This window comes from Pieris napi, chromosome 2, assembly GCF_905475465.1.
Source record: "Pieris napi chromosome 2, ilPieNapi1.2, whole genome shotgun sequence".
NCBI classification, from domain to species: Eukaryota; Metazoa; Arthropoda; class Insecta; order Lepidoptera; family Pieridae; genus Pieris; species Pieris napi.
In genome coordinates this window covers 6,341,541-6,354,623 of record NC_062235.1, presented here as the reverse complement: position 1 = coordinate 6,354,623, position 13,083 = coordinate 6,341,541, and positions in this window count along the sequence as shown.

Sequence of the window (13,083 nt, the reverse complement as noted above, 5' to 3'; positions counted from 1 at the left end):
ACTTGACTAGCCTTATAAAGATTTTCCTCATAAAAACTCAATCAGACGATTGATATCTAAAGCACTCCCTATAAATCCGTCTCTATTGGTTGTAGAGTAACAACACAACATAAAAGCAAGCAATACTGCTTTGTCTAAAGTCTAAACTCAGGGTTAATTAAGAGTCCACACTTACGGTGAGATTCAGAAATGACACTTAGCGCGAAGTTTTTACACATTTTTAAAGAACGGGAGTTCGACGTTTTTTATAGATACCGCATGGGTAACACTCACAATATTGCCAGAAGGCTCGTTTTAAGAATTGGTACGCTTAGGACTCTAAGTCAAATTGACTCGGAAATACTTCGGTAGGCCTTACGTCAAGGTGATACGGGTGTAATTTTGTATTCTGTCTCAACGTCCGATGATGAAACTCAGCTGCAGGTTTTAATCCAAGCAACTCCTCTTAACATTCCACTCCACAATTTGCGCTAAGAATTACTCTAGTATGTCAAAAGAGTATTTGATTTTAACATACTGGATGGAAGTGATGGAGAGTTTCTAATATAAGCATAACACAATAAATATTCAAAGCTTTTGTATATGAATAATAAATTCTATAAAATTAAATTAGCTTTTTTAAGGTTCTTTCACACTGTTAAACATAATAGCTTATTCAAAAAAATATTGGTAACTATAATATACACTTATGAACGTCAATATTAAAAAAAGTTATACTCGTATATAGTTGGATGATCTATTTACTTATTTTACTAATACTTTCAATGAAACTTTTTGGTATGAAAATTTTATGAATTTAATTTATATTTAGCTTCTCGTCTTAATTTCCATATTTATTCTTACACACAAACGAAGTCACGGCAGAAGCAGTTGCTTTATTTAGGAGGTAGTTTTTATAGTGAGAGAGGTCCTTTATTAGTCGTCACGTGACACCTCGTAAGCGAAGCTTAGTTATCGTAGATTTGTTAGCAGGGTCTTATAACGAGATGGACTATTGGGTATTAATAGTCTTCTTGGAATCACTTGTAATATTTTGATGCTTTGTATCGCGAGCTTCTTATATCAAAATAGTTTAAAATATTAGTTGCATGAATACAATTACAAATACAGTCAAAACCGTTTATAACGACATCGTTTACAACGACCTATCGGTTATTACAACCAGATTGTATGGTCCCGTCCGAATCCCTAGTAAACTATTCAGTAAACAAACCGCTTATAACAACATCGGATACAGCGACATATCGCTTACAACGACGAAATTTTATCGATATTCATCGGCTATAACGACCAACCGCTTCTTGTCTCAGCAAAACAAAACAATACAAACGATTTTAAATCTTATTTAAAGGCATTGAATGAATATTTAGGCATATTATTACCTACGCACTTTCTCCCAACGAACAGTTTCAGCCAACAACGATTTCGGAGGCTCTTAACGCTGTAACAATTTTGCAAAAATTTGTTGCCTTTAACGAACAGTTTGATACTGGTGATACTCATACCTTGAGGAGTATGAAACGTAAAATGCAAAAAATATTTGAGACTGGGCTAAAAAAAAACAGACCAAAATGATTGATTACTTTTGTACCTAATTATTTCGTAATAAATATTTTTGCTTCTTTTTTGACTCGTTTACATATTATAATATTAACATACCATATTATAACCCATACCTACCTATTCTAGATAGATAACTATGATAATATAACTTGTAGATAGTGTACATACATATTAACTATACTTGTGTATATATAATATATGACATTGCTTATAACGACTATCGGATATAACGTCGGCAACTATACGGTCCCTTCAATGTCGTTATAACCGGTTTTGACTGTACTTCTTTATTTTAATATTTATTACAATAAACCAGATATATAAAAACTTATAAGCAGGAAAAGTTATGCGGTAAAATGGCTCTATACTAACAAAATCTATTTAATTTGTACAATTTAAACAGTTGTTCTAAGATATTTTAATTGTCATGTATTACGGAATTGACAATCTTTTCAATACTTTTCTCCTAAAAACTAAAAATCTCACTCGTTTCATGACGGTTAAGCTATTATAAACGAAAATAGAATGATTTTCAATAAAAAAATCGTGTACTAGGATTGAAATATTAATTACACTTATTTATTAACTAGCTGCCCCCTCGAACTACGTTTCGCCTAAATATGTTTTTTTTTTCAAATTTTATCCCCATAAAAACCTTCCTCAGAGTTCAAGGAATAAATAACAAAACTACTAATTATGACATAAAAATAATATTATAATACTAACCCCTAATCTACCCCAGTATATAGGTTACATTAGAGTATTAAATTTAATTTAGTTCGTCTAATCTATATATGACAAGTGTAATCAAGTAAAAACGTCCAGAATCCTAATAATAAGGAAGTAATAAAACGTGATGGAACATTGCCGAAATAAACATGAAGGCCGAGCTTAAGAATGTGGTCCTTGAGCTCCCAATCCCCTTTGAGGGATGACGAGGTCACGTACTGCAAATATGGTCGAGGGCAGGAATTTGTAGCTTGGCTTTTCGTATGGTGAATAATCCATATCCTCTTTACATAATAAAGTATGTTTCGTGATATTGTACTTAATATTGAATAATTTTTAGCCAAAAATCTACAAAGCTGTATACTGAATCGGTGATGTCTATACTGCAATCAAGTGCCATGCTTTAAAATTTATAAATTGAACTTTGAACCTTTCAGTCCATTCGACTCCGTACAATGATATAAACAATGGCGTATTCATTTACCAACACAATACAGTGATTGACATACTAAAGATCTATTATTAAAACAAAGGTACTGGATTTGTAATCTCTACCAACGCTTGATACTTTTGAAACATTCAGGCATATAGTTACTTAGATTATAATTACTTCAGATAGTTTACAATAATTATAATTATAAATCCTACAAATCTTTGATCTCAGATTTCTGTATGATGCTCCTCGCAATTCCAAGGTATCAGCGCTATGGATATTGAGATAACTACATAGAACTTGCATACAGAAACATCGGAATGAATTGCTGTCTATTGGTTATAAACTAAGGGCGCTGTTCTTGGATTATTCATCTTATTAAGTAAGATCAGCCTTTTTATCTTTGGAGGAGGCCTTTGCCATAAAAGGGCACACAGATACACTGGAAGAGGTTTAAATTGGAAATTTGTTTAAATGTAATTGTATCTGAATAAAGCCTATTAATATTATTATAGCCTTTTTATCTTATATATGCCTTCGAATTGTGGGTCTTGCCAAGATTACACACGATGTTTTTGCGAAAGCCAAACCCATTGGTGCTGTGGTTCAAACGCCTAGCCGTCGTGCCCATTATTATGGAGCGAAGTGTTAAGTAAATATATTCATAACCTATTTTTTTCCTTTTACCTTCGACGTTCTTACAAAAAATGAACTTAACACATAAATAACTATCTGATCTATCGATAGATTTAAGCACCTTGACATAATTGCTAGCTCAGAGCATGTCATAGTTGTTTGTGTAGCCTACTTTAGTTTAAAATAGGTCATTTTATCCTATTCGACGTAAAGTTAATAGCTTTGACAAACTGAAGGCGAAGTGCATTCGATGGGATGCTAATAAAATAATAGATTATATAAAAAAATCAATATATTTATTTATTCGCGAAGTTTTTGGTTTGGTTTAAGAAAACAGCTCGAAAATGTTATGAACAAGGGAGCGTGGAAAAGTGGTGGACTCTTTAGAATATACTAATACTAAAATAGAGGTTGATCGCAGAGGGGTAAAAATTAAGGGTTGTGTGTATTTGTGTATGCTGTATCATAAAAAAAAAACAAAAAATGTTGTCTAAAAATAAAATTTAGGGGTGGACCAGCACCACATTTAGGGGAATGAAAAATAGATGTTGTCCGATTCGCAGACCTAACCGATATGCACACAAAATTTCACGAAAATTGGTCGAGCCATTTCGGAGGAGTTTAGTTACAAACACGAGAATTTTATATATTAGATAAGTCAATTAAAATAATTCCAAATTAACGCCACGTTTTGGGTAATTTAAATGACCGGTGTCCCCTACTTTTTTACTGTTTTACCTGAACTGTGGTTGACTCGGTACCCCAACCTAAGATCATAAAGCCTAAAGACCACTGACTTTAAGAAAATAACAGGCGGGTATCACTTGATACCAGAATATGGCCAATGACCTCAAAGTAGACATTGGCAAGCAGCAGCGAAATGTTGACAACTTTGCAGTAGTCCGAAAGACCTAAGTCAGTGATCAGCTTTCTGTGTCTTCTTAACATAGCGTTTGGGTTACTCAGTTTACGGTGAAACCTTTTTAGCGGGCTCTGCTCTTTGAATTTTTACGCTATTTCCTGTTCCATACTTGGCTTTGTTTTAGAAAATAATTTTATTAAACTATTAGGAAAAGGGTAGTTATGTATAACCTTTTCGTTATAGATAATAGGCGTTTTCCTGTTTTTAATATCCTAAAGATTTCACAGAATTTGCTAAATTGTTTATAAATATTTTAGCTATTACGCGCTAACCAGAGTAGTCAATGAGTAAGATTATTTACATTTCAATATAAATTATGTTAAACTGCGTAACGTTGATCGTTTACAAAACGCGTTTCTTGTTCGCGTTTTGTTTCAAAATGCTTCCACGTGACGGCAACCGTGTAAAACCCACGTGCTGTCAAAGACATAGAAGTGTGTCATGTCTATGCTATACGTTCTACAGGCTTCATTGTTATTTCCTTAAACTATTAAAATATCTTTTGGGCAGATTTAAATAAAAACAGACTTACCACATTTCGTAGCGTTGATTTATTGCAATTTTATTATTAAGCTTGTTTGGTCTTAAGTATTATCGTCAGAAGAGTATTAATTTAAAAAATCAAGTGAAGATAAAAGTCATAAAGAATATTTAATCCGGAAAAGACGGATTAATTTCAACAATATGTAATTAAAATTGGTTTTACAAATATAACGACAATTACGGATAAAGGTATTTTAGGCTTTTATAAATAATGAAAACTAATATTTTACATCCAAACTTCTCTAAATTACCTAATCATAGACGCAATAATAATCGCAATTTGAAAAAATGCCTTGATTACGATACTTATAACCTAACAATAGTTAAGTTACATATACTATATATGTCGGAGATGAGAGAGATATCGTCACTCCATCGATATGGACATCGTCATTAGTGGGCTTAGTGGGCGTCATGTGGGTAATGTGCGAGCACAAAAGACACGAATGATTATCGTACAGTATTTAATTTAGATTGATTCCTTTTAACATTACATATTTTAGCTTATTTTGGAGTGTCACTTACATTTAGGAACCCTTAAATAAGTCCAGTTACTTTTTTTGTTAGCGTCGCAACCCCACTACCCCTAATTTTATGTTAGTTATAAGCTCATGTTTTAAACGATTAAAGACAGTTGAAACCTAGCATCAAACAAAGAGTTTCATTTATATTTTATTTGAACATCCCTCCAACAACCGCCACCGAACTTAACTTGATGCAACAAAACATTTATTATCCATAACCATTCTAGGTAGACTGTAAATTAAACTCTTTCACACACGTTTATATGAATATTAGGTGAATGTGTAGCTTTATTATTATTTTTTATAATAAATTGTTAACATTATATTTTTATTAGTTTGCCAAAGACAAGATTTATTTTGATTTAAATAAGGAATCTAGGCCTTGATAATATTACTTATTACGTAATATAATGCTTTTCACTAGTGACGACTTGTGCAGTGAAAAACCACGTGTAATTATTTTTGTTAAGGTCGCTACATATGAAACTTGTATTATCTTTTCATTTACTTACATATTGAGTTAAGTCATCATTTATTGTAAGTATTATATTTAATTTTACAACAGCATACCTTACTGAAAATACTTAGCTGAAAATAGATAGGTTCCTCGATTATCTGGAAATCCAACCCCGACTCGGGATTTCAAATAAAACGCCGGGTGAAATTTCAAGTGCGAACTAGGCGGCAGAGGTGGTATGTAAGCATTTATTTTATTATGATTGAATTTTTTTTTATGAACAACCATATTAAGCAAAATGTTTAACCTAATTACACCGTAAAAAATCTATTTATTCATAACTATTTTTGCTCTATACACTATTGATTCATTCTCCTTGAAAATTCTTTGAAAACTTATTAAAAATTATGGTATTAAGGTCAGTTATTACTATGTTCTATTAGTGTCTAATAATAATGCAAATATAATCCGTGCTCACTCCAATCATAGAAAATTTTATCATAGATAATTAAAAAAATTACGAGGCTTTTTTGTTTTAATTTTTCATGCAATAAGCCATTACTAATTGTGAGAATTAACTAATTCTTATGTAGAAATCACGCTATTTCTATTTTCTTTATTCGCACATGTCACTTTACTTATTGTTATCTTACATGCACACATTTTATCTGAAATATAACTTTATCTATATATTTATTCTAGCTAAGCTAATAATAATTTTCTCAATATCAAATGCATAATTGTTAACGTAAGTGACAAGGCCATTGTACATTCACCGTTCAACGCTCTTATATTAACCTTACATTATAATAGTTTAAATATATTACATTTTAACTAAAAAGTATACAAAAAGTATCGCTTAAGTATGTTCTATGCTCTAGTTTCTTGTAGACCTGACATTTCATATTTAGAACAATGGCGTCCAACATTCAGCCTGTCTGACCTCAGATTTCTGTATCTGTTTCGTGATAATTTGCTTTTTACAATAGGCAAGAAGTAGTCGTCAGTCAGGGTCGATTTTTGGGGCTAAGCCATGCCGGTTTCCTCACGATTTTTCTTTCACCGTACGAGCGAGTGCTAAATGCGTTTATAGACAGAGTCCATTGGTGCACAGGCATCAAACCTTATAACGTAAGGATGAGAGTAGCACGCTGAAGCCACTCGGTTAATACTGCTCTTTTCTATTTTTAAGCCGAATAGTAAATCTTCAATTTTTTTTTTTTTTTTTTGGATAATTACCAGTTCATTAGTAATAAGTCTGTTTAGTTTAAAGCTGTAGAAAAGTGGAATAAATATAAAAATGTTTTTTTTAAACTTGCTTTGGTTATTAATGAACTTTACATAATAATTAATAACAAAATATTTAATTAACTCAACAAAAAAAAAATTCAATGCAATCGGAAATTTACTACTAGGAATATAGAAACACCTAGTAGACCTATTGTAATTAGTATTATTTGTGGTCATGAATACATCTATTTCTTGTATGCACGTTGTAACCTCACGTTTACACACACGCAAGGATGACTTTGGAATTTTTATTAAGGAGTATATTATGCAATGTAAAAAGTTTACAATGTGTTGAAAATAGTTTTTTGTTCAGACAGCGAATAAGACCTGTTTTCTTATATCGCGTGGAACTAAAGTCAGTCACGCCACAGACTGAGGCAAAGGAAAAAACCTAGTATTTTGGAAATCCTAGACCAAAATGTAAAATCATAATTTGTTAATGTAAAATATTGACTATATTTTTTTATTGCTTATTCCATTTTTGTTGTTAAAACTTACACTATATAGGTTCGAACTAAAATACAGTGCGCTTTCTATTACAGTATTGCCACAGAAAGAAAAACAAAAGACGTTTTTATATTATTGCTTAAACATTATAAATAATACACTAAGAGTACAAAACCCCCAAAAAGGGGTTTAACTTTGGTGCCTCAAATTACTTTAAATTAAAACTAAAGACTTTTAAGTTAAAACAGTAACATTTAAAATTAGTTTCAACGTTTAATATACTTTTTGTGTGTTACGCAAAATAATATATTCAAAGTAATTTTTTTTAAAGGCACTGCAATGCCTTTAGAAGATAGAATAGTTTTACAAAAATGGATGCACTTACTCGAATAGCTATTAAACTCCTGATCGCTTAAGTGCAGCTTAAGCGTATACCATTTAAAATCGCACGATCTATCCGTTATACTTAAATTTAAAAAAAAGTTACTACAATAAATAAATAATATTGCTACAACCTTTGAATTTCGAATGTTGTTACATTTCAATTTCCACAAACACAAAATTTCAGGTTTATGGCGCCAATTCTCACGTATGTTATTTGCAAACACGGACGAAATATTATTTAGTTTTTTTTGTGTTTCTCAACACTGGCATTCTTGAATATTTTTATAAACAGATTTTATATAAAAAATTACTCTTCGCTTTTAAAGGTACAAAAAAAACAGATTAGAAAATGATAATGAAAGATCTTAGTAAATAGTTTACTTTAAAGTAATGTTAAGTGGTAATTAGTTTCATCTGACTATTGTTTTGTTTTCATTTCTGATTATATCTGTAATATAAAAATACAGTCAGGAATATTGTAATAATAATATTGTAATATTGTTATAATCCCCTTGTGGGCATAGGGTAAGAACAACTTCGGGCTGCCAAATAAATTATTTGTAAGGCATTTTTACGCTCGACACCACAAAAACTTCGCATTTACTAAAATACCGTGAATAATTTTCCAAATTACAGATATATACAATAAATTCAGTACTGGTATAGTAATAATTGACAGTCATTATCTATAATCTAAGGTCTTGTTCTTGTTTCGTGATAAAAACATGCATTGCAACGCATTGAACATTTGGTCACGTTTTATTATTTTCATAATATAATATTTTATACGAACAATCTTTTCTCTGGGCATAAATCAGATGTTTCCGATATATATATCGTAATATAACTATATAATTACAATTAATTCTATTGTAATAATAATAATGAAGCCATTTTAATTGTATAAAAATAAAAACTACAAATCAGTTAGGTGTAAGTTTTGTTATTATACACTTAGTTATTTTTATTTCCATTACTTCGTGTTCTACAGTTTGGACTCCTTTTGGGTAAAGGTCTCCTCCTGAACTTTCCATTAGGATCCGTTATCTACTTCCTCCATCCATTTCTTCCCAAAAACTTTATGATCTCGTCAGCCACGTTTCTTTTTCCTGGAGGCCCCCTCCAGCGGGTGGATTCGGCAGTATCTTTTGTCTGTAAACCTTGCAATATGGCCTGCCCATATTCATTTCAGCTGTGAGGCGTGGGTATCTGTGATCTTGATTTTCGCCCTAATGTGGTGACTTCGTAATTTGTGAATCTGAGGATGGTTCTTAGGATGCTCCGCTCCATTGCTCTCAGTAACTAGTTACTAATTCTATTAAATGTTCAAATAATTATTTTAGAAAGTATGATTGTTCATCACACAAAGGCACGCGATCATAAATTGCGATGAACTATTGCAATTAAATATATAAAAACTGTTAACTACATAAATGTAACAATAGACCGGCGCCGGTGGAGAGCTGACACTGCGTCTCAAAACAGGTGCTGATTTTCTATTTTTCTTGATGGCATTGCCATTTAAATTATGTTGCACGCGTTATAAATTATTTCATTCTTAAAACATTTATGCTAGAAGTTTACGCAAGCAATAACTAATATGTGCGCTTTCATATTTCATTGCATATAGGTGTTGCGAATTTTCTTATAAGAAATGTTGAAAATCTTCTTAAAATTCTTTTAATATGGTACTTCATACATTTTAAACAAAACATTAATATCAGCCTGTTCTAATTTATAGTATTAGATGTTTTTGGATCGGATCGTAATTTCATATAACTTTTATAACTTAAGTCATATTTAGTAGTAAGTTATAATGATAAGTGATTAGAGGTATTCATTAATATTGACAAAATTAATGAGAGAAAGGCAACTTATACGTTACGAGAAAATTAACTCGGTTATGTACTTTAAATTGTTAGTTTAATAAGAGGAAATTTATTTGAAAGATAGAGTAAAACTAGAAGAAATAAAAGACATGACAAAGTTTAGAAATGCTGTTACTGCTAGTAAAAGATTGAAATGGAAATGGACAAGACACATTATGAGAGAAGACAAAGATAAATGGACGAAAAAGCGACGGAATGGCTTCCTCGCTATGACAAAAGAAAAAAAGACAAATAAAAAGATGGGAAGATGATATAAGTAGAACAGCTGGCCCTATGTGGCTACGTAAAGCTAGACACCGAGAAGAGTTTAAGGTCTTAGAGAAGGCCTTTGACCAGGGACAAGCTGTAAAATATATTTATAATTAACCGGCTTGCCGATTAGTTATTAGTGTATAGTACTTCACATTTTTATGTACTTGGTATTTTACAACAATAAAGGCTATTATTATTATAATTTTTTAAACAACATTAAGAATACATATTTATAGTACTATAGCAATTTATACTACTACTACTTTCACTATGCAACCGAGACTTAAATTATATACCTAAATCTCATTTATCATTAAAGATTATTATAATATTAGTTAAAACCGCAATCAATTCCATGCAGTAGTTTTTGAGTTTATCGCTAAAAGGTAGAAAGATAGACACGGCGAAGGACTCGTTTTTAAATGATAAAATAGTTAGACACACAGTCTCACTTCTCTGTAGGCATTATCAAACTCTAACGTACAACTATTCTCTAGAGTCTAGAACAACGTTAAGGTAGCGTTCACGTTTTCGTTCGACCGTTTATTTCTGATCGCAAATCCAGCTTTTTGGGTAAATAGCATATAAATAGCACTTAAGCAACGAGGCTTTTTATTGGTAAAGGAATCGTCCCGTTCAGTAGAGCCAGATATTACCATGTATACACAAACTTTACCGCTTTATAATTAGTATAGACTCTGATAAAACAGAATGGTCGTGAAATCTGTGTTACACGTGCTAATATTGCTTGTCTCAAATATTACGATTACTTAATACCAGTCTGAATCAGCGATTGCTCTAAGCTTCGGTTGCTAGCTGGCGTTTAAATAAAGGAGGCTATACATCATATGAGACTTAATAATTATAGCATTATATTAAATTTGCTAATAAAAATTTGCGATTTGTTGTTTGGTACTGGCACATTTAAGTAAAATTCGTAGATCACTAAATTTAATTGATGATCTAAAACACATCACCTTGCTTATATTAATAAACTCTTCATTGTAGGTTAAATTTTTGTAAATTCAGCCAGTGTGCAAATAAATATATCAATCTCACATGCAGTAACATTCAGGGTGCGCAAGACACGCGTAAATTGCGCTTCTTTGAATAAATTTGTACGCGGTCGAGGCACTGCAAGCAATGCCACCGCTTACCACACCGAGTGTGATTAAATAAGTGCCAAATGGCACACGCCAGTCTCTCCAACATTTCCGCATTATACTATATATATTAACTCAAAGGACCTTAAAAATATAATGTGATAGTAAGTTCCCTCCTTAGCTCTAACTTATTGTATCCTACCATACCCAAGACAAACAAAGTTGGATACATTACTAGTTAAAATGGGTACATTCCATAGAACCTCATGTAAATGTATGTCGTAAATTTATTTTGAATCTTTAATATCGTAAACGTTTAAATTCTCTACACAAAACTTGTTTGTTTTGTGTAAAACCCTCTTAATACTAATATGAAATGCAGTGTATATTTATAGATCAATCTTAATAAGCAATAATTAAAAGATATAAATCTTTATGCAAGCAAGAGTTTACACGTTTTTGTTCTAAATTTACAAAGAGTGATATATAAGATGTTCTTCTATCAGAGTTAATAGGTTTATAATTATAAATTGTATAAAAATATGTTTGGTTCACTATAGTACATTCAGATTCATAGAATTTCGGCAGCGGTGTATTCTTCTGGTAAAATCAAAAGCATATTACCACGATCTATTCCACATATTACAATTTGGAGAAGGCCTTCACTTCTTGCGAGGTCGTGTACTAGTATTAACTATAATAATAACATAAACGTAATGTAACTTTAATAACAGTAAGTCGAATTAACGCTATTTTATTTCTTCATTTATTTTAATTATGTCGCCACGACTATTTAATATCACCATTACCGATCCCGATTCGAATCGTTCGTAAGAATCGAGTCATTTTAATAATTGTTTTCTTTCAGTCATTATTTAGAAAAAATATTAATTATAAAAATATAAAGAGCACTTATAAGGGCGTGATCAAATTTAGCTTTAAATTTAAGTTGAGAATCATCTCTTCTTCTTCTTGTAGTGCCTCTCCACTACTGGAGGTTGGCGGTCAGCTCGTCATACTTCTTCTTATTCTTCGCCAAGCGCATCAGCTGTTCTACGTTGGCCACTCCCGTCCATTCTCTGATATTGCGGAGCCACGACTTTCACTTTCTTCTTCTACTTTTTCTATTCCGTTATATTCGCTTGTCATATAGGATTTATTCGACACTAAGAATTTGACAATAACAAGTGACATGAAAATTTTGTTGTCCTTGGATTTCACCATAGACAATTCAGCAGCATGACATTGCTTAAAATATTGTATCAACTTGATTATCATTGTTGACAATCAAATATTTGAGGTTTTGAAGTGATAATGGAATGATCATCGCGATCACACCTAACATTAGCACAAATCAAATTGTTTCTAATAATTGGCTTAAGATAGAGTTTATTATTTCAATAAAATGCGTTATACTAAAACAAGTTATTAATTCGAGAGTAATTTCACTGATTGCGTGAGTTCAATGTTTTCTTAAGGAGAGAAACGGACCCCTCATTTACAGCCATTCAGTGTGATCTCCGTTTAATTTACACTTTGTAGTTCAATCGCCTTGATTTCATTTCATACAATTTCACAAATTACATTTCATAGGGCGACGAACTAGGCACTTTGTATGAGGTTAATTAAAATTCATCCTCCACCACGACTTGCCATATATCTTTAACACATAACACAGACTTAAATTATTCTCCATTAGGAGTGCTATAATATTATTAGGTATTATACAGGGTGTTTGGTGCATCGTTTGCCAAATCAAAATGGTGGATTGGGGGGGTTTTTATCTATTATCCCAGGCCTCACAAAGAGTTCTTGGGCCAACGGAATAAATTATGTCGATTTTTTTAATGTTTTCTTTAAACTATCCAAAATTTGACTTTCAAAGGTAAATAAAAAATAAATTATACAGTA